The sequence below is a fragment of the Athalia rosae genome, chromosome 5 (assembly GCF_917208135.1).
Source record: "Athalia rosae chromosome 5, iyAthRosa1.1, whole genome shotgun sequence".
NCBI lineage: Eukaryota > Metazoa > Arthropoda > Insecta > Hymenoptera > Athaliidae > Athalia > Athalia rosae.
This window is the reverse complement of record NC_064030.1, coordinates 4,534,047-4,556,452: the sequence shown is the minus strand read 5'-3', so window position 1 is coordinate 4,556,452 and position 22,406 is coordinate 4,534,047. Positions and strand designations below refer to the sequence as shown.

The 22,406-nt window shown below is 41.4% G+C and overlaps 1 protein-coding gene across 2 annotated transcripts in view; it reads right to left on the bottom strand.

Annotated features, from left to right (window-relative positions):
* LOC105689187 overlaps nucleotides 1–12,215 on the bottom strand; it is a 126,895-nt gene extending 114,680 nt beyond the window's left edge. Inside the window, exons 1-2 of one of the 2 annotated variants that reach the window (XM_048655278.1) lie at nucleotides 11,937–12,215; nucleotides 4,165–4,237 (exon numbers count right to left, since the gene is read on the bottom strand). The gene's annotated coding sequence lies outside the window, so the exon portion shown is untranslated. Of the gene's footprint in view, nucleotides 1–4,164; nucleotides 4,599–11,936 lie in introns of those variants that run through there. The other variant, XM_048655279.1, reaches the window with a different exon arrangement.
* Nucleotides 12,216–22,406: the final 10,191 nt, after the last annotated feature.

Below are 22,406 nucleotides of genomic sequence, written 5' to 3'. Positions count from 1 at the left end.
AGGGCATTATACGCGTACACTAAAATCTTTCATCTCGCTCACTCGCCGCGCTATACGCGCTGATCTTTTGCCTTCAACTTCTCATATTCTTCCCTCCTTCCATTTCTCTTCTTCCTCTATACCTTTATTCCTTATTGTTACTCTTCGCTACTCTACCCGGACCCGATGCATTTCTTTCATCTATAAAAAAGGAGCCGTAAACCGACCGTCAAAAGTATCGCGAAATTGCACTCACGAAATTAAGGCGATAACCCCATTGGGAAAATTCGCGCCGAAAATTTCGCGACGAGGAATAACACGGATTCCGTAAATTCCGTACGGTGGGGGGAATCGAGGTTGTCGTTAACGTGTTGTAAATGTGTAATTCGTTATTTCGTAGGCTGCATCGCATGTAATGAAAAAAGCACGCGCGTACAGGGCGCGTTCCCTTTAGGGTGTAATTTCTCCGGATTTGAAAACCGATATTTCATAACTAATCACCAGAATTTTGGAGGCGTGGATAGGGGCGCGCGTGATTCATCAAGCCTTCCCCGAGGGGACGCGCGAAAGATTCCGAAAGAAATCGAGTATAACCGAAACTGACCAACACGGATTAATATTACCAAACGGCGTTGACCAAAGGCTCGCGCGTATACATGCGGTGAAAAGCGGGGGCGGCGATATAGCTGCGGAGAAGTTACCAGAACAGCGAAGGGGGGGAAAAAGAGGGAGAGAAGAGGGAGAGAAGAGGTCATCCAGAAACCTAGATAGGTCCGGGCTATTCCGAATTACATTTCTTGTACTTTCCACTTTCGAGACGCCCGCCGTGCGCAAAACTTTCGAACAATTTTTTTCACTTTCATCGTCGATTTTTTTCAACACTCCCGAACGTGATATATCCCCCCGATCGACTGTTCCGTCCTAATCAATCGTTACGAATACTATTATGAATCGTTACGTGCCCCGTGACTGGAAATTACCCGAATCGAACCACGTTTAGAAATCTTATCACTCGAAATTTTGTAAAAAGGATACACAACCCCAACTTCGTTGCGTAGAACTCGGATTAGGAAATTTGACTTCGTCGGATACGGTGTGTAATTATTCGTGTTCTCGTGACCTGTGTCCATGCCGTGGGGGTTGGTTTGAATAAAATTTTCTTAGATATGAATAAAAGGTATGATATATTAACGCGTGATAGATGTAATATACATATATATTCCCGTTCTACCGAATACAAAATATATGTATGTATGTATGCGAAGCATAAAGGTGCGCAAGGTATTTAAAGGTTTGTATTTAGTTCAGAGCGATTCTTAGTCTATATATATATGTTTTTACATGGGTTGGTATCTTTTATAATTACCACCTTAGTTAATAAATCGAACTGGGCGCATTTGAGTTATAGTCAACGATTTGGCCCACCTCGTATGTATATATATATATATAAATACATTTTCGACTCGGAACCGGCAAAGCGATGTATATAACGTGCCCAGCCCCCAGAAAAATACGCCTTAGGGAGCCCGCGCGGGAGGAATCCAGGATTCTAAAATACTGCCTCCAAAATCTTCTTCCAATTATTGAATATTCGAGCCATATAATACACCTACGTCAACGTCGGGAATATATATATATATAGATATATATTTTGGGTCTAGTTTTTTATTTTATTTATTTATTTTTTTTTTTTCATTCACCCGTTCGGTCGCTTATATCTCAGCGCTCGCCCCGAGAAACTATCGATATAAATCGCGATCCTTGTAAACCACTTTACACCATAGGCATATACGTCAAAACGTCCAATCTGGTTTTAATTTGGAGAAAGCAACAGTTTCAGGCCAAACGTTGCGCAATTCTTATTGTCAGCCGATACGTTTCGATATTATATGATTATTATGTTATTATAAATAATATATCCGCCCGCGTTTACATGGAACTTTACACACCCGATATTTCGGAACAATAATTACAAGATCTATCGATTTATGCAACACGAAATCATGAAGCGATCGAGACTCCGACAAAAAAATCGCGAGAGCTTTTCACGCCTGAATTCTGTAATAACACGAACTCTGATTTTTCCAACGATCCGCGAATATTTTTCATCGATTTCAGGGGAATGGGGATCACGCGTTAATTAATGAGATGGATGGACAAAGGTGCGGGGGAGGGGGTGACCGAGGGGTGAATATCGGCGTTGGAGTATCGGTAGATTTTCGACGATTGTCGGTGGATGCGAATGGGTTTTACTCGTGCGCACGGAACGTATAAAATATGTTGCACGTATTAATCAATGCATATTCATACGCGGGCGTTCCAAGAATACAAAAAGCTCGGGCGCAGATGCTGTCGAGTCTTAGAGACGGACGCGAACGAGAGATGGAACATAGTGAAAGATTCCATAACGGCCCAAAAGGAGCAAACATCGAATGAAATTAATAACCAGCGAGGGCCAGCGGTGGTTCGATAAAAAGTTGAATAACGACGTATTCGGAATTTAAGCCGTTGAGTAAGATGGACGGACTCGTGGACTACGGGCGGAACGCGCGCGCGCATCCTTTAAAATTGGAATAATAATGTTCTTTCATCTCGAAACGATGACTCGACTCGATTCAATATTGTGGGAACAAAAATTTCGGATAGATACCGAGGCCCCTACCCGACCATCGAACGGAACGGAACGGAACGGAACTTGGTCCTCGTCTCTCGACTCAAAAATATCGGAGAAACCGGTGTGCAGTTCTTCACATTTTACATACATACCTATGCGTACGCTACGTACGCACGATCGTACAATGCACATCGAGTGGAGCTAACCGAGCGGTTGTGTATTGCGCTGGTATCGAGTACCTACCACACGTTCGATGTACCTCCGCGCTTACACGTATGGCAGAGTTAAGAACAAAATGTAATCGAAGAATGAAATCGTTTGACTGGATTTTTAATTAATAAAAAAAGCCTCGGATATCTCGCTGCCAGCTCCGTCATGCTATGAGTATTAGATTGAGCTTGATTAGGAATAATTATTATCCCCGTCTTCTATGTAGTCCGTTTGCCAGTAATAGGCGGTGCTTTGATCGGCTTGTGTCGACCGATCGCTCGATCTCAACGAATCTATCTTCAATATGAATCATTGTCTTCACCGGGCTTAACCGAGAACCCAGAAAACTCTGACCGATCGAATCCATTATTAAAATTATGAACCCGCATTTACCGAGGAGATGGGATTCTGATTATCCGAACCCCCTACCCCAAACTTCGAATCATGTTCATGCGGTACACGCGTACCTCCTCTACCTCTACCTAGCGTCGAATTCATTCCCGCAAAATTGCACCGTCTAATGGTTTCATGTTTTCGCCATCTCTTTCCTTTTTCCCCCGTCATCATCTTCTCGTTATTCCGATCGTTTTTATTCCTTATTTTTTTTTATTTTTTATTTTTTTATTTCTTTTTATTTTTCTCTCATCTATTTGTTTTTATTCCATAGTTTCTTTTTCTTCTCCCGTTTCTTCGGGCTCACTAACGGTTACATTACGAGTTAATGTACCTGCCTACAACTTCTCCATGTATATCCCAATCCGAATCACTGTACGAGAAAAGCATTGTTAAAAATTCTAACGAGATTCCACCGAGACAAATGTATAATTAAGTAAATCGTCATTAATGCTAATGCCCTCTACTTGCAGGGTCGTATCGAAGGATATTATATTATAACCGCTGGTTTGTTCTCGCTAACGAGAATAGAAAAAAAAAAAATGATAATTCCCACGCGTGCGACGTTCCTTCGCAACAAAATATTGCAACTCCGTGCCGATGTGGCTGGAAAATTTTCCCGTTTCGTTCGTTTGAACATTTCTTGATTTTTTTTTTTATCCCAAATACGAGAAGTAGCCTTGACATTACGGCCGGAGACTCCTTATTGATGATCGTAATACATCCTAACTATATTCCTAACGACATGGGCAACAAAAAAGTAAAAAAGAAAAAAGCGACGAAAAAAAAGAGACGAAAATAAAATAAGGACTTAATTGAACAAAACGCGAGGTCGTTGGACCGCAATCATTTTGGACACCAGGATGCCCACGATCCGGTAACACTTTTACATATCTACATCCTTTATCGATGATCCGGCGAACACGGTAATATAGGCGTGTTAATAATTTAAATGTTAATCGACTCACCACCAGATCGGCATCTTCCCGTACCTCGTTGGCAGACGAATCCCCGTTGGTGGGGACAGCGAATCCTCCTTCTCTAGAACGAAAAATAAATGATCATAGAAATAAAAAGAGTAACAGGCGACGTCGAATTATCCTTCCAATTCAGTTCCTTCGAACGACGTTTCATCCCCCTCCGTTGCGTCGAGTAGTCTTGAAAATCGGTTGGATAAATTTTTTGATCTTTATTCAGACGATTACGATCCGAGTTCTGTCGAGATCATTCTACATTTATGTAAAAATTGATAATTGTTACATTACGAGGTGCGCAGCCGGTCATGTTGTAATATAGTGTTAAACCGAAGAGAGTCAGATTCGACTCTTTCACAACGTACGCGACGCGTGATACTTTTTTTATTCGTTTCATTCCTCTTTCCTTTTTACCTTTCTTTTCTTTTTTTTTTTGTTTTTTTTCATTCACAAATTCTTTTCTTCGACTTTTCTTTCTTTTTCCTTTCTTTTTTCATTTGGAAATTTTTTTTTTATTTCTTATTTTTTCTCTTCATTCTTACATGCTCCCCTTTTTCCCGTCCTGTCTTTAACTCGGTGCCGCCCATTGTGCGGGGCGTATGGGTTGTATACCTATAAGTATTTTATACGTAGGTAACGCGTGCGTTCGTACGTCACATACCAAAACTATATCTCAAGTCATATCACTCGCTGCCCCCGATACATGGATAATCGTTCATACGAACTCGGGACATTTTTGATCGCGCGTAGAATCGTGCGAGTGCGATGGCGCCGCGCTCACACAGGCGGCACACCCTCCGAAATTTATCGTATCATCGAAATAGAAAATAGAAAATAAAAATTGACCAAGTTTTATAAAATGATCGAACTTTGCTCCGATAACTCGATCAAGATAGGTGTCAATTATATGAAAAAAATCCGTTAATAAAATTGATATAAGGTTAGCCAAAGGCGACAGTATAATGCGTACTGAAATTATATTTTGAAATATTCCATGCATGTGTTTGAGTACAACTGATTCTCATTTCTGGACGGTGTACGCGTATGTATATTGTAATACGTGTACGTTGGTTATTTTTTTTATTTTTTTTTTTTCTTCAAAATCGATTTTCTAATCTCTGATTTTATTGTAACCTTATACACATCTGTGCCTCCTAGTAGACTGACCGTTCCAGACCGCATTTCGAAGGCTGAGCGTCGAACCAATTAATTATTGTCAATCTTCAATCTTGATGGATTTCAAATTGATAATATCGACATTGTATAACCGTGGCAATGAAGGCTTATGATTTCAGAGAAATAAAAAAATGTACATACAAATAATTAAAGGAGACAAAAAACAAAAAATGTTATCAAATTTAATAAAAGTTTTTTTCAACGTGAGAAAAATAAAAGAAAAACTTTTCGCGAGCGACTATCGACTCCGAGATGGGGAGCCGACTGATTATTTGGTACGGTAATTTTCCACTTCGCACATCCGAATCGTCGTCCAAAAATTATCGCGAAACCTCGCGATTATACTCCGAGATCGGGAAATTCGAAGATATCGTTATTGCGGGGAGAAAAATCGATAAGAGGCCGCCTCGAATTTGTAATTGACGGAAGGAAAAGCTCCGGCTAGATCCGAATGGTTTGTTTCCACCTCGGTTTCGGCGGTACCGAAAAACCCTTATGAGAATCATCGTTCTTCTGGCGCGGTGTCAGAGATCGAGTTGGGGCCATAGTACCGGGGCCATAAGGCCTGATTGGCCGTGTAATCCCCATTAGGCCCCACGAATCGATTCTCGTCCACGTTCGATATTCAAATAATCGAACAATGGACTCCTACCTCCGAAATGCCGGGCGGCCCGATATGCCCGAAACCAACGACCCGACCGACAGACGTATACCGGCTGCCAAAAAAAGAACTTTGAATAATAATAATCACAATAATCATAACGGCTCGGGTACGCATGCACGTAGCTATGTGTATATTGAAATGTACGCGGGGTACGCGTACGCATTTTTAGAAATTTACAGGCGATCTTGCAGCGATATTAAAATGTGCATCGTAAGCTACACGATCGGTATTGTTCTGGTACGTGGATAGGGGTTGAAAAATCGAAAAAAAATTGGGAAAACTTCGTATAATTCAGGTGTACGACACCGAGGTGATTCGCGTTGATTTCTAACAATCGAATCGGATCACGATTCGGTGAAAGTTGCGACGAAAATAGCTGATCGAAATCACGTAACGTACTTCAGAAAATTAGCGAGATATCTCACGCGTCACTTTTTAATTTGTCCTATCGGATTGGCGGTCGGCGAAAAAATTCCTGATTTCTGAACGCGTGCGAGATCGACGGTGACAAACGAACGCGTGGAGTACAATGACCGGTGCGTGGAGATAAAAGGGGTTAGAAAGGAGAGTCGAGATGACGAGGGGTAGAGAGAGCGAGAGTCGGATAGAAAGACCGGCGATGAGGGGGGTACGCGTTAGGCGCGATGGAGGGCAGAGGGAAGATTTCCTCCGAGCGGACGGTCGGTCGGTCGGCGTTATTCATTTTTTACTTTCAAAAATCATGACGATGCTCATTTTTCTGACTCGTGAAGAATTCTTTAAACTGACGGGCGTCGAGCGAGCGAGCGAGCGAGCGAGCTAGCTAGCTAGCGAACGAACGAACGAACGAACCGAGGAACGGGCGAGGCGCGGCGGCGAAGGAGAGTCGACGGACGCGACCCAACCTGACGTATAGGTATATTGCGTATACTCATACGTTTATAAATATACATATATATGTGTACACCATTCGTACGTGAAATACCAACTCCCCGGGCCGGAGTAGCGCGGGATAAGAGAAGAGAAGAAAAGAGAAAAGAAGACGTTCCTCTCCTCCCCCCCAAAGCTCCCTCTTCACCCCCAACGCCGAGACGTACCTTTTCTTTTCTACTTCTTGACCGACCGATTTCTTTCTTCCTTTCTTTCTCTCTTTCGTTAATCTCCTTTCCTTTTTTCCGTTTCGAAAGATCTTAGATTCGAAAAAGGAACGAGCCACGCTACTCCGCAGCGGCAGCGGCATCGGCAGCGGCAGCGAGAGCGGGAGCATCGGGAGCAGGAGCCCTCTTCTCGTCTCGCGAAGAGCGAACGAGCGAACGAGGGCACCGCCGCCGCCACGGGGATACGATACGATAGGATACGGGATATAGGATTGGATACGACGCGCGGGACCAGGACCGGGAACCGAGACCAGCTATCTAAACCCCCAGAAACCCCCCAACCTTTCAAACGAGCAAGCGCAACGCGGTTATAATATTCATATTTCGAACGAAAGATCTTATCTCGAAAATGAATCGAACGCGTTCCGATTCGAGATATCTTGTACGCTGCATAACGTGTACATATATATCTATATACATTCGAAGATACAAACCAAGAAAGAAAAGGACCAACGCTCGTATTCGTATCACACACTCGCGCGTACCTATTAAAATTATTAACAGCTCCGCATACGTTTCGTACGATTTTAGACGTTCGAAATTTCACCTCGTACCATGGTACCACCTACGATCCGAAAGCATCCTCATCATCGGAGGCGGCGGCGGCGGCGGCGGCGATGATGTAAGTGGTGCATTTCGGAAGGAGAGTAATGCGGCGGCGGCGGCGACGGTAGAACGAGATGGATTCGAGTTTTGGTACAGATAGGAGCGTACCGATTTCATCCTCGTTATAATTTATTTGTTAGAAACGAAACTCGATTCTATCGCTGCAGGAGTCGTACAGTTTCGACTCTTCTCTTACACGTAGCCGTGATCTCGTCCGCTTATAATTCTCGGTTAATTAAGCGATTAAATCAAATCCATTTTATATAAAAGAGTTCAATGGCACAAGGCTCGATATTCCCGATTACGTTAGCTTCTCTTCCGCACTGATCGATAGCGGGTTCGTAACCCGATAAAAAAAATCAAGGAAAAAGAAACACGTTTACGCAACTCGTCTATTCACGAAAAACATTGAATTGAAAAATCTTCGATCGTAGATAAATCTATTAAGATAAGAAAAATTTCTTGGCCAAGGTTAAAAGTCGCGTATAGATAATTATAGAGGAAGAATTAGGGTCTTACGCGGGTCTGCCTGTTTCCCGGGTTCAAACTACATAACGTAGCTTCAACGCAAGCAGCTGAGAAGTAAATAGGTATGTATACATGTACCTGTATGTGCCTCGCGTATACGCTCTCAAAAAGCTGGAGGCTACATAAACAAAGTGGGTGCAGCTATACGCTTGTATATAATAGATATTATGTGTTAGACATAGGTATCGGAGGGAGACTGCAGCGCAGCATCAAATACGTTATTATACATACATATATGTACGTACGTACGTAGACAGATAGGTGAAACAGCCAAATCTGGTACGACAAAAGTAAAACTTACAAGTGTGAGAGCTAATCTTTGGTTAAAGAAAGGTTTGAGTCATTTAAAACCGGGTGGAACATCGTAGCCGCGGGTACTACCCGGTAACGTCAAATCATTTGATTGGTATTGTTCGTGATTCAAGCTCGATTTTAATTCCGAGAAAAAAAAAAAAAACAGAAATGAAATAAATAAATAAATGAAAACGAATTATAAAGAAGAAGAATAAGAGAGAAGAATGGATGAGAAAAGCAAAAAAAAAAAAAAAAAAAAAAAAAAAGGGCGAGAGACAAGATTTGAACGAAAAGGAAAGAAAAAAAAAGAAAATGTAGTAAGAAGGTAGGTATACGCTATCATAATACCGCCTCCCCGGGGCCCGGTGAAGATTATGGCTTTATACCCTTTGCGTTTGGACCCTCACAAAGTCACTCGGACTAAAGTCAGACTCAAATCAAACTCACAATCAGACTGAGTTGGAAGCTCGAGTCGTAGCCGGGTCCGCGGCGTGGCCCTTCTCGTGGTCCGATTTGTTCTTTTGGTGTTTTTTTTTTTTTTTTTTTCAACGTTCATTTCTTTTCGGTATATCCCTTTTGCTTTCTATAACCTTCTTTCGCAGTTCGCCCTTTTTCTCCGTCTGAGAAAGAGGAGTTATTATCCGATATTGGGTTGCGAATCGCGGAATTTATTTTTTTTTCTCTCTCTTCCCTCCCTGCTCCCGACGTTTTTTGGTTTGTTACGGGTTCGTTTTTTGAAATTAGTAATTAGTCGCGGAACGTGATTGCGCGAAGGGCGCGTCTACGGGTGTGGTGCATCCGTACGTACGTGTTACGCCGTAGTTGTACGCAACGTGTTACACATACGAACCGACGCGACGATGCGTTATTGTGGAATAAAATTTTTTTCAAAGAGTAAAAAAATACATCTTCCAAATATCTCCCTATGGGGTTCTCGGACAAGAAATACCTTCGAAAGATAATTAATCATATTTTGAAAATCATTCCAACGAGATCTCGAAGAGCAGATAGCGGCTAAAATCCCAGAGTCATACCTGCGACCTTAATCTAGCCTTCGTATACCGGGGTATATATAGATATATATAAATATATATTTACATGAAGGTGGACCTACACGTGCACACACATTTACCCGAAAGCACATGTGTGCGTATAAGGATATACCTATATAAACACGAGTATACCAATTCCTGAGCAGAACTGGGTATTGGAATAATGGGAACCTGTTTTGTACTCCTCTTGTACGCAACGTCATTTCTCATTTTTTATTTTTCATTTTTTCATATCTTTTTTTTTTTTCATTTCCTTTTCTCAACTTCAAATCGACGTAGTCAGATTACTTACTCGTATTATTTGTTTCTGATTGAATCGTTCCATCTAATAAACTATGTACATGAACCTCCGAATAACCCAAATCCATACCCACATAATCTCATCTATACGCAAACTATTTCCCATACATGAAACAAACTCGAAACCAAACGAATCGACTCTCTGAGAATAAGATGGTTGAAAAACGTCCTTCCGGATAATGACGAAAAATTTTTTGGGACTCACGAGACGAGAGAAAGCGGAGCGGAAAACGGAGAGGGAAAATTCAAGGCCAAAAAAGGTAGAAAAAGGGACGAGTTCGGTGCAGCCGTCCATCGGATATCATGCAGTGAAAAGGGGTGGCAGGAGATGAAAAGGGGATGGGATCGGATCGGAGCGTTGCAATTATAGCCAATCCCGCGCGAATGAGAGTAAAACAATCGGGTGGCGTGCGTGTGCATGGACCGTACGGATGTAGGAACAGAAAAAAAAAATGTATACATATATATATATATATATGTGTAAAAGTAAAGTGAAAAAATGAAACCGTTCCGTTGTGGAACGAGACCGGCGGTAGAGGGCGGAGATTCCCCTTCCTCGTAGGAATTTTTAAATTTTGTCACGTTCAATTTTAAACACAGTCATTTGTACGATCTTGGTTCTGTATATCCCTCTCTTCTCTCTTTACCTTGGGCGCAAGCCTTCCTTTCCTTTGCCATATTAAAGCGTGCGCTCCACGATCTTCGTGCCTCGTACATAATGCGCTATAGATATGTATATGTATTTTTTTTTCATTTTTTATTCGAGTATATCGAACATACGCAAACGGATATATCATACCGCCTGCCCACCGGTTCAATTTTCGTTTGTTCTCTTCATTTTTCCAAAAAATTTCACATTTAAGATTACCGAACTTACGTTCGCACAGAAAAAATTAAAAAAATGGTGGAAATAATTACATAGATATCATTGCAATATGTATAATCGACTCGTGTAAAGAGATAGAAGAGTGTGGGAATGATAGCAGTTGATAAGGTGTAGAACTTCTTAATAAATTTTTCACGTCACGTTTTACCTCTAGTTTGTGTTGTAAGTGAACGGTGTAATCAAAGATTAGAAAATACGTTCGAAGGTAATCCAAAAAATTGAGATACTTTGTGACCGCACAAATCTTATCTAATCTAATCGTGTTCTATGTCTGTATCACTCGTATTTAAATTCCCCAAGATTATCCTTAGAGAAAAATAATTTTGTTTATTATGAAATAAGTGAGTGAATAGATAAATAAATAAAATGACGCCCGATACCCAGGATCTCAGTATCCTGTGAAGCGACGGTTGGATAGAAAAACAGGATATATCCGAGGATTAAAAATCTCTGGATTATTATTCTCCCGAAACGACGGTCTACGGTAAAATGGTATAGAATCTGCTGGACCAAACGTAATATTAAGACGTATAGAAAACTACCTCACCATCTATGTACGTGCGTTTATATATTATCTATATGTGTTCATAGCTATGTATACGTATAAAATTTGAACTACACGTGTATTTTCTATAGGGGTTCGACCGAACTATCCCACAATCAGAAATATCCGATGCACGCCCAAAAGCGAAACCGCAAGAAGAATATTGTCTGGAAAAAAGAAAGAGGGAAAGAAAGAACGAAGGAAAAAATAAAAAGGTGAAAGAAAGAAATAGGAGAAAAAAAAAAAAAAACAGAAATGATCCCAGGATAATACCGAACCCACGCTGTCTCTTTTCAAATAATTCAAAAAACCATCCGATCAAACATATATTTCAGGGCTGCTACGCCATGCAGCGTGTAATTATCGAAAAGGCCGGACCCTGAATCAGTGAATGCCCCAGTGGTGTTCAACCGGTGGGATCAGAAGAACGTTCGATGTTTTTTTTTTTTTCTCTCTCCTTTATTCAAGATCAATCCCGGGGAGGAACGCCGTTTGATACACTAAATACGCTCGCGATACGTTTCGGTTGAACCGGAGAGAAAACAGAATACCAAGCTTATCTCACATTTCATGGATTTACCTTCTGCTTTTTTTATTTATCTATATTACGGCTGCAGAGATGTAAGAATTCACTTTGAGATGCACACGAAGTATCACTTATCGTTAAGTTTCTTGATTTTTTTTTTGATAAATCACTTTTCACTTTTCTGTCGATTTTAATTTTCGTTTCTCTAACCGAACACCTCGCGAATATCGTTAGGCAAGCAGCGCGGATAATCTCCGGTCCGCGGTAGGAAAATTAAAACCGTTGTAGAATTTTCAATATTCGTGGCCGCCCACGACAAGCGAATAACTTGAAATATGTAATATTTAATATCTTATCGCCAAATAAATGGCTAGGCTTTCTCTAATCGTGAAATCGCCAGCAAAAATATAAATGATGCCTTATCATCATCTGATGTATAGTCTAGGTAATCCTCTCCCTAGCGACATGGATTTATGTACGAAATTTTCCGAACGAACGTTCATCATTTGTGTGAACATCATATTTTTTGTCACTCCAAGTTTTACCCCCCCTCTTCGTGTCTCTTCATATACCAGTTGTCACAAAATACTCCACGGTTTCACATGTCAACGTACCTATATACGTACGAAAGCTTCGAATTGAATTCGCTTATAATTTGCGAGTAGCTGCATCGTTCGAAATTAAAAAGAGAAAGAAAAAAAAAAGGAATGACATTTTCACGTATGTTTCAAGTAGCTTCCATGCACAGATTATGTATACCTCTCATGATAAAGTTCCCGCTCTTGTGCCACATTGCTCTCGCTTTTCACTGTCGCGTACCGTACACATATTGTACGACCGAAGGATTCGGCTAAATAACGTCGGTGCACACGTTCGAGGGCTGGACGTTTTTTTTTTTTTTTTTTTTTATTCGATTTTTTTTTCCTCGTCATATATGGGTATATATCGTCGTACGAACGTATACGTACGTACGTACGTACTACGCGAGGTTTGAAGAAACCACCGTCAAAAAATTTAAATATAGACGCCGCCACCCTTCGTAATATTCACATTTCCATTCCCACGACAATATGGGACGTATTAAAAAACAAAAAAAAAAAAAAAAAAAAAAAGGGTTGCGGTTGCAGAGCTAACTTACCCTTATACCCTCGTTCTAGACTGCTTCCTCCTTCGTTTCGGCATATACTCCGATATTCGGTGATGTTGGTAGACTACGGGTAGGTACTTCCGGTCTGTGATAAAAAATCATAAAGTATGTTATATGTAGTGAAGTGTCCTAAGATTCGTCAGCTAGTTCTTCTCACAATCAGTTTTATACTTTTCTTATTTTACTCCACGTTCGAAAGAATTGGGGTCCCGAAAACATGCACTTCGTTTTTTCTAGTTTTTTTTTTTTTTTTTTTCTCTTTTCTCTTTCTCTCCTGTGAATGAATTATTTTTACTCCTGCACAAGCGTACATACGGGGAACACATTCATCATTAATTGTCGGCGAAAAAATTATTAATAGCCTACATAATTGATACGACAAGTTATTGGGTACCTGGTATGTATTATCGGTTGGATCATTACTCGTTATCGCTCTTACTCTACATGATTAGATTTTCAACTCGTTTGCCAAGAATTATTTTTTTATGGATCTGGAAACATCGCGTCTATAATTATTAGATAACGAAACTTCTGCGGAATATATTATCGGAGTAAAAAATAAAGAGAAAAAAAAAAAAAAAACCTTTCGTCTTATCAATCGCATTATACGAAAGCTGCGTTGACGTAGGTTTGGAGTTTTTGATGTCACTGATTGTAAACTGAAACACCTCTGCACACAAATTTATTTCTCTTAAAAAATCAGAAAAAACCGCAAACTTGACGGAAAAATTTCTCAAGAAAATTGTTGCTACTGAAAAATCGTTACGTACATTTTCGTAAAAGAGAGGAAAAAAAAAGGATAAAAAATAAAAACGATTAGAAACTTTCTCATGGCGTTCGATCATTAGAATTTTCACGCAAGCCAGAACTCTTTCACGTTTCCCTGATCGATGATGTCGACCCCTTCCAAAATTTCGAGTACCAGTTATACGTGGCGAAAATGAATGAAAGAAGAAAAAAAAAATAATAAAATGGTCGGAAAAAACGAATCTCGCATAAGAGGTGCATTTTTTACCCCCAAGGTTTAGGAGTTGGAAAAAAAAAGGAAACGCTTCGAAATTTGAGGAAAAAGTCTGCGCGACGGTAAATAAACGGGGAGATGATTAATCGCTGGCTGTGGGCCCGGAGGGGTCTGACCTAGACCCCGTGTCTTTCTTGCAATTTTTTTTTTTCACCTCTCTCTTCATCCCCATTCTATTCTATCCACGAATTTTTTCTGCCCCCCAAAGATCGATTAAAAGGCTTGGAGGGACCACTAGCTACTCCTCTCACCTTCTCCTCGCAGCGTGTGACGTCGGGAAGTCGTGATGCGAGGCGGAAGAGAAAAAAAAAAAAAAAAACACCCGATCGTAATGAAGGAAGTAAAGGCAAAAAATATCGTGGAATAAAATGTGGAAAAAATTTTTGATAAATGAAAAAAAGACTCGCGAAAATGATCGAAGAGTTTTTTTTCGCTCTTTCTTTCCAAATGTTTTACACGTCGTTTCCTCTCGAAAAACGTTTTAAATCTTCAGAGAAAATCCCACGCGGGACCCCCTGTAACGTTCAAAGCGCGCGCAGAGTACGGAAAGACGGAAGTCGAATCGTAACCCTTAACTTGAGACAAATTAAAAACCGCTGGCGACGTAAAATATTCGAGAAAGTATCGTATACGGGTAGCAAAAACAGTGGTTTTCCACAGCGTTTCCCACAACCTGTGAAACATTTACATTTTTTTTCTGTTCCTTCTTTTTTTTTGGGTTCCTTTTTTTCCGTACGAGCGATGTAACGGTGTAAGGTATCCACTCTGTTGCACTACCGCACCCGCTGTTTCCCTCGCTTTTTGCCCTGTGTTAACACGTGTAAACAAAATCAGGGGATTCCTAGTTTCTGGGAGAGCTGCCAAGTGATTTTTCCAAACCATACGTATGTACGATTAAAGGGTGGTTCGTTATTCTCGTCTTCCTATCAATATCTGTTCTTTCTTCGTTTTTTTGATCAGAAAGGAACGAGAGCAGACGTATGTGCAATTTTTTGAAAATATGAACCTGGTATATATCAGTGTAGGGTGCAGTCCAGAAATAGAAAAAAGAAAAGGCGCGATTCTTGCGGGGTATCATTCAACGAAGGTTGAAATGTATGAGATTTAGTTATACCCTTCATCAACCACCGTACGAGTTGTACCCTATATGCATTTTTGTAGGTATAGCGGAATAGTTGGTGCATAGAGTTGGTGAGAGAAGACGAATGACTATTCGTCGGAAAGTGGAAATATGTTTTTGTTTGACGTCGCGCGGCATATGTTTGTTATAAAACGTGCTCCCCCAAGGAATTCCAGAGATTTAAGAAAAACCTCCTCGTTCCCCAACCCTCTTCGCGGGGAGTTCGAGAGAGGGAGAGAGGTAGAGAGGGACAGATGGAGTGAAACAGAGACGAGATATGTCATATTGGAATTGTGAATGAGAATGAGGAGAAAAGGAGGTGATGTCGGACGACGGGGGGAGAAAGAGAGGAAGAGGGAGGGTTAACACGAGGTCCTCCAGACCGGCGAGATATCCGTCTCCCACGCCTCCTCCCGTAGGAAGATGTGCGGTATACATATACACACCAACCGTCTATAATATACGTCCAGAGTTCGTTGCACCGAGGCGCTTCTCTAGTGGGTCTATTAATTTGAAAAACCGCCGTTCTTCGGATCCTGAAATCGTTTTAGTCTTTTCCGGGCACTCGACTTTCGTGAGTACGGTAACTATAACCATATAAACCTCGTGAGTGGGCCCGGGCAACGCGAGGTTCCGTACCCGGAGCAACATCTTTGCCCGATGCCGTTGCCGTTGCTTGTGCTGCGTGCACGAGATAAGGACTTGAGAAACAGCAGACTCGCGTTAATTTAAGTTCCTTGCAGTGCACATGGCCGTAAAAACGAGCGAGGGCCAATCGGCTTATCGATATATAATTTTAGATTTCTGAATATACATAAATTCAGCGGCGCCAAAGATCACCGTTCCAGAATAACCCGCGGGGGTTCGATTAGTCCGTTCAGCTTTCGTAAAACGCTATCCATCGCGTTGGAGTTTTATTACGTTGCTAGAATTAGACTAAACGAACGGTGGTCCACGGCAGATTGTGAAAAAAAATGCTTCGATTGTATCGCACAAATTTTTAACGTATCCACACATTCAACCGATCGAATTTTTCTTTTTCTTCTCCTCGCTCGCGGGAAAAGTTAATCAAAGATTACCGAATTTTTGATACTCTGCAGACGCCGTCGAAGAGAAAGGAAACAAAGAAACGGAGAAAAAAATTACAGGGTATCAAAAAAATTTCGTGCCAAATTGATTTGAGTTTTGTTGCATGGGATGCAGTGTGCAGTAGAAGGTGAAGTACGTACCACGCGGTTTATAACTCTATACTTATAATGCTATCGAAAATATCACAGATCCAAGTTCAGCTGGCCCTCGAGTCTGATCGTGTGTGAACTGCACGAACACGAATGAAGGATAAAAGTGTATACGAAGTACTTGGATTCGGAGGCGCAGCGGCAGCGGTTGCAGCTGAGCCGAAAGGGGTTAAGGACCCCCTCTTTTTTTTTGCCGTCGTTTTTTTTTTTTTTTTTGCCTTCGTTTTTTATTATTATTATCCTACGCAGTTTGAAAGGAACCCCTTTCGCAATTTTTGGATTTCCGTGTCTTTAGTAATACGAGAATAGAAAACAGCGGGTCAGGTACGACGAAGGTACGGGCAGGATATATTCGGGATCCCGTATACGTATCCTACACCCTTTTAATTCTCCAACGTAACCAAAGGATTTCTAGAGGAAAGATGAAGAATAAAAAAAAAAAGGAGTAGTAGGTAGCGAAAGGGAAAAAAATGGAGAAAGAGAAAAAAAAAAAAAAAAAAATTGCGCAAGATGACATCGGGCTCGGATTCCCGGATTTGTACGTCATGTTTTATTGTGTCTCTGTATGCACCGTCTGTATATACGTGTACGTGTATAGTAATACACGTACGTACGGCGAGCGGAGTGTGTGTGTGGAAGGACCGCATAAGAAGGACACACGGTTTATATAGGGGTGGCGTGGTATATAGTACGCGTCCTCGCAGTCACTCTTTCTCTACCTGGGGCCTACGCGCGGCGGACCCAGCTGTGTTTTCTTAAGAGATTTCAGATTTTCGTCTTATTGTTTATTTTCTTTTTCATCTTCGCGATGCCGGAATCCTTTTAGATCGAGTTTGACGCTAGATCCCGATACTGTCTGGACGCGAGGAGATTTTCTCAAAGGATCTAACAGGATGACGGTGTCAGTTTCGAGACATTGTTCGTTCACACATATATGTATACATATATACGCAGGAACGATATGTACCAGAGAAACACGTACATAAACGCCCAATATCTATATACGTAATCATCGACCAGCGCATACTTGTGCATACCGTCTATCTATCTGTACACCGTTTCTAAGAATCATCGTTTCATCACCGTAATCCTTTATCATCGAGCGGTGATTCTCATATTTTTACCCTTCAATTTTCTTAATTATATTATATACTGTATTTATCCACGGTTCCTACGGCCGTCCACCTCATACGTTACAACGCGCGTCAGCGTATCTACAATCTATATACCTATTTTCACGTGGATACGTCCAAACGGACAATGGATAACATTCTACGTATTATTATGTACCGTTGCCGAGGGTTGTACGGTTTTATTTTCTCAACCGGGAGAAATCATCCCCCACTCGTTTCATTTTTTCAAACATCTCTCCGGACTCCGCGAATGAAAGAGCACCCTGAAATTCGACTGTTAGTTTCGCGATATTTCGTGAAGCTGCAGTCGTAAAAAATACGTTTTTATTTAAATCGAGTGTCTCTTTATTTACAGAAATCCCCAGGATATTTCCCAGGGTCAGGTATACTTAGGTCCTCGGGTTAAGTTAGGTATACGCGGTAGCGGTAACAGCAGCAGCCGACCTTTGGGTCTGTTTAAATCTAAAATCTTGTCTGTTATTTGAATAAGATTCACCCTTTTTATAATTTCATATAATTCCCCTACTATAAGGTACATAAACGCTGTACGGGTCATGGACGTCTGTACAGGTATAACTGAAAATCCTTTCCCATAGCTGGGGGTTGTTTCTCGACGAATTAGAATTTTTTACGGGTACCTGGTGAAACTTTTTTTTTTTTTCATTTCACCTGGCTATCCGCGTTACCTGGGAATCGAAAATTCTCTATTTGCCAACGTGTCATATTCTGTATCATTTCGGTATTTTTAATTTCCCAGTGAAAAAGAGAAAAATGGAAGAGCGAAAGAGAAAAGAAACGGAAAAAAAAACCCCATTTAACCCCAGCTGCGAGATTAAAATTGAACTCGTACAGGAAACAGGAATGAAATTTTTAGGGTGTGGAAAGAGTATGAGAGCTGCACCGCGGCGCAGTCGGTTGTTTAAAAAAGTGACTATTAAAATGAGTTGGAAGGGAGGCAAAAAAAAATCATTTCTCACAAGACGCGTACACACGGCGAGACCCCCCATCCTACCGCTCCGCCGTCGGGTGACAAATGGATCGGGGGTTGAATCGGTATACAGGAATAACGAAATACACCAGAAGTGCAGGGGTTTACGTAAAACGAATTCGAAATTTGAATTTCGGCTACGTGTGTACGGTGTTGTTTTTTTTTTCATACCGTCAAAAAGTTTGATGGATGGAAAATTCGATCATGTGTTGAAAATTTGGTACAAAGTTTTGGGGTACGTTTTCTTAATTCAAATTGTCACGGAACGGTACCTATGTGGCGCGGTTCTCCTTTCATTTTACCCTTTACGTATATATAGCGTTTATTTTTTTCGGGGTGTCGAACAAATGACTGATGATCGCAACGCGTAACGATCATCAGCTTCATTTCGTATGTGGGAAACTACCAAATATTATTGCGTTTATTTCATAATGATCAATACCAGTGATCGATACAATACGAGTACAGGATTCAGAACAACGGATGAATATTGAAATCGGGTGAAACTTTTTATGGATACACAGAATATGCGCATTCGGCTGCTTACCCTTGTGACGTTCACCGGGACGTCCATCGCCATCGTGGTGATGTCGAAATTTGATTTCTGAGGTTCGAATTGATGAGTAGCTCGCTGGTAGCACACGATGCCTCGCTGTCCGATCCATTACTGGCTCATGATAAACGACAATTAGAGGGCGATGGCTGCGACGAGAATAACGTAAACACAGTACAGGCCGGTGTTGTGAGTAAAACGTAAACATCTAAGGGCGATTCGATAGTAGGTAGAACACGTAAGTGTGAGGATGGCATTTGATTTAACGGGTGTACGTTGTACGAATGCCTTGAAACGATGGAATTTTTAATATTTCAAAAAAATGGAGTGACGACCGAAATTGAAATGTGATGATTGTCGGGAGCAATTTTTTAGGTCGTCGTCGCGTCTGTATCATAGCGACATGCAAGGGGTAGGTAGTACGAAAGAAGAACCTCGGGGATTACGCCGTTATATGCTTTTGAAAATAGTGAACTAAATGAATTGAATTATTATAGTTCGCGGTGATCGTATATATCATAAATAGAATTTCGCATCGCTATAGTGATATAAAATATAAAAGCGAGTCGTGCGTCTCCTCCAGTAGTGCCTAAAGCGCCATTTTGTGTTTCATCGGCTCGTCTCGGGTGTACAAAGCGCCTCGCGTGCGGAGTAACTAATGAGAGTAATCACTTAATAAAGGCGGCGCAGATCGCGTGACCATCTTAGCTCTGCGCGTAGGTAACTATTGGAATCAATATTTGCTTTCAAGGGTGAAGTTGGGTATCATGCCCCTCTTATTTCTTCGTTTTTCTTTTACGTCTGCTTCTCTTTTCTTTTTTTTTTTCAAAGTAATATTTGTTTCATTATTACTCCCGACGAACGAACGAGAATACCGTATAAATATGTGGATCGCATCAACCGAATCCCGCTGGAATTTACTGATTTTTTTTTTTTTTTTTTTTACCTCCATCGCGTTTCATGGCCGTATAATAATTCGAAAAGGTTTTACATCGATAATTGTATATAAATTAATTGTTCTTTTAAATAGCTGGTAATCGTGTTTTATACGTACATGTACTTAATTTTAAGTATAGCGTTATACAACTATATCTGTCAATTAAATTCAACCCGTGAAAGAGATAAGTTTAATTCGTCGCCAACGATCAAGTTAATTAACCGTCGTAATTAAATTGTGTCGCTGATGTTTTTGCTAGCTTCGGACGAGGATCGTGCCTTACTTTTTAGCTTCAGGTTTCAGGTTTCAGGTCTACATCTTCGCGATGTTCATTTTGTTTCGCGGTCTCGCTCTCGTCGTTCATTTGTTTGTCGAGGTTTGAATTCCTCCTTCGACTGCCGCGGACGCCGACTTACAAACCATTCGGAATTCGATCAGAAATACTTAAGATGGCGTCCGCCTCTCCCCTCTTCCCCCTTCTATGCCCGTCTATATTTCTCGGAACCAGGGCGTACATAAATTAATTTTTAATTGAAACAAATTTTACGAGCCAAAAGAACTACCGTGTGCTTTCAAACGAGTAGTTCGGTGTCTGCCGCAGCTTTCCAGCTCGAAACGAGCGGAGCGGCGCGACATCTTTCAGGGGGACGAGGTCGAACAGATGTTCCCGTAGGTAACGAATACTCCTGATTCCGGTCGAGGATAATACCGACTGCACCTGCACCTGCAGGGGAGCCGACCTTCGTCGACGCGTCGGTACGAACACGGGAAGGTCGGGTGTTCCAAAAATTTTGAAACGTTCGAAATGAAGGTTCTCGCGTTGCGGAAGACGCTTACCTACGGTCGTTGTGAGAAATGATTTTTCAGGCTACCGACGTTTAGTTAAAACGACGCTTCTTGTTCGTCGAGAGATGTTCAATTGAGCTTTCGAACCACCGACCGATTCGGTATTCATTGTCAGTAAAAGCGTGATCTGCGTCCTGCGTAATTTTTGTCGATGCGAAATAAATTCAAATTCTACTAAAACTGATCGGATTAAGAATATCGAATTCCGAGCATTTTTCTTTCTCGTTTTTTGAGCCTCGGAGGAATCGGAAAACTTTTTCGGATAAATGAAACCGGACACAGCAAAGATTCGGGAAAGTAATTCTTGGCGGAGATAACCCGATGATCCGATTAGCCGATATTGCTCAAGTTTAAGGACGTCGTTTTGCAGCACTTTCGTACACAGGGATCGAAAAAGTTCTCTCTCTCTCTCCAAGTTCCGTCGTTTTCGTATACATTTTCATTTAATTCGGCCGTCATTGATCGCTATCATAATCAGAGTAAGCGTTAATTTGCATAAGTATGCAGACGGAAAACCTACATCGGGTAAAATCAAACTTAAAACTTTAGTGATTTATGTTAATTGGAAAACTTCACGATAGATATCCATCTTCTTTCTCTCAACTATCATACCTCGTGCCCTCTCCGTAGCGGTATCTTAAAGCCTAAAAGATCCTCTGCACCCCTTGCGGGAATTTTTTTTTCTCTTTCCTATTTTCTGGTTTTCTTTTTTTTTTGTTTTTCACTGTCGAAAGATCAGTTCCAGGCATCTGGTCGAACTTCCTTATACCAAACTCAATCCGTGCACCGTGTGCCCGGAGTTCAACAAGTTTTTGAAGAAGCGCGAAGTGGCGAGTGTGTAATACAGAGAACCATGCGCGCTTCCTCGATTCGGTATATGGGTTATATCATCGGTGTACGTTTCACCCCCTAGAACCGAGTTGTTTGGTGGTGAAGGTGGGAAAAATAGGGTGGCGAAAGAAAATATGGTGGCACGGTAGGGGGAGGAAGCGCGGTAGTCTTATGAATGAACTTTCATTCAAAGTTTCGTCCGCTATGAGGAAGAACGTGGATCCCGTGCAGGTTTTCGTTGGTCCACCTGCGCAAGCTCTGTTTTATTTTAAATCGATTGCGAGGTAGTCGAGTGCGCTCGGCCGAATTCGGCCTACGTCGGTCATTCAAAACTGTGTTCGATTCGCAACAGTCGAAAACCACCGACTACCACCTACGCGTGTATCCGTATATACAGGGAGGAAAATCATGTACCGGATATATGTATACGCACACGTATGATGCACGCGTGTACACAAGCCACGTATATTAATAATTTCGTTCGGCATATCTATACACGTCGTACCCGAAAGGCACGTAGTCAACCGGGCGGTACGTCCTACCTGTACGGAACTTAACTATGATACGTAACCCACTTCGAAAGGAGGTCCATGAACAGGCATGCCGATTAAACTTGAACGTTACATAAACTATAGCGGCGGTCGATCGGTTTACGTACGTTATATACCGTGTATAACTTATAGCTTATTTGCTGACGATGCGGCAAGTTT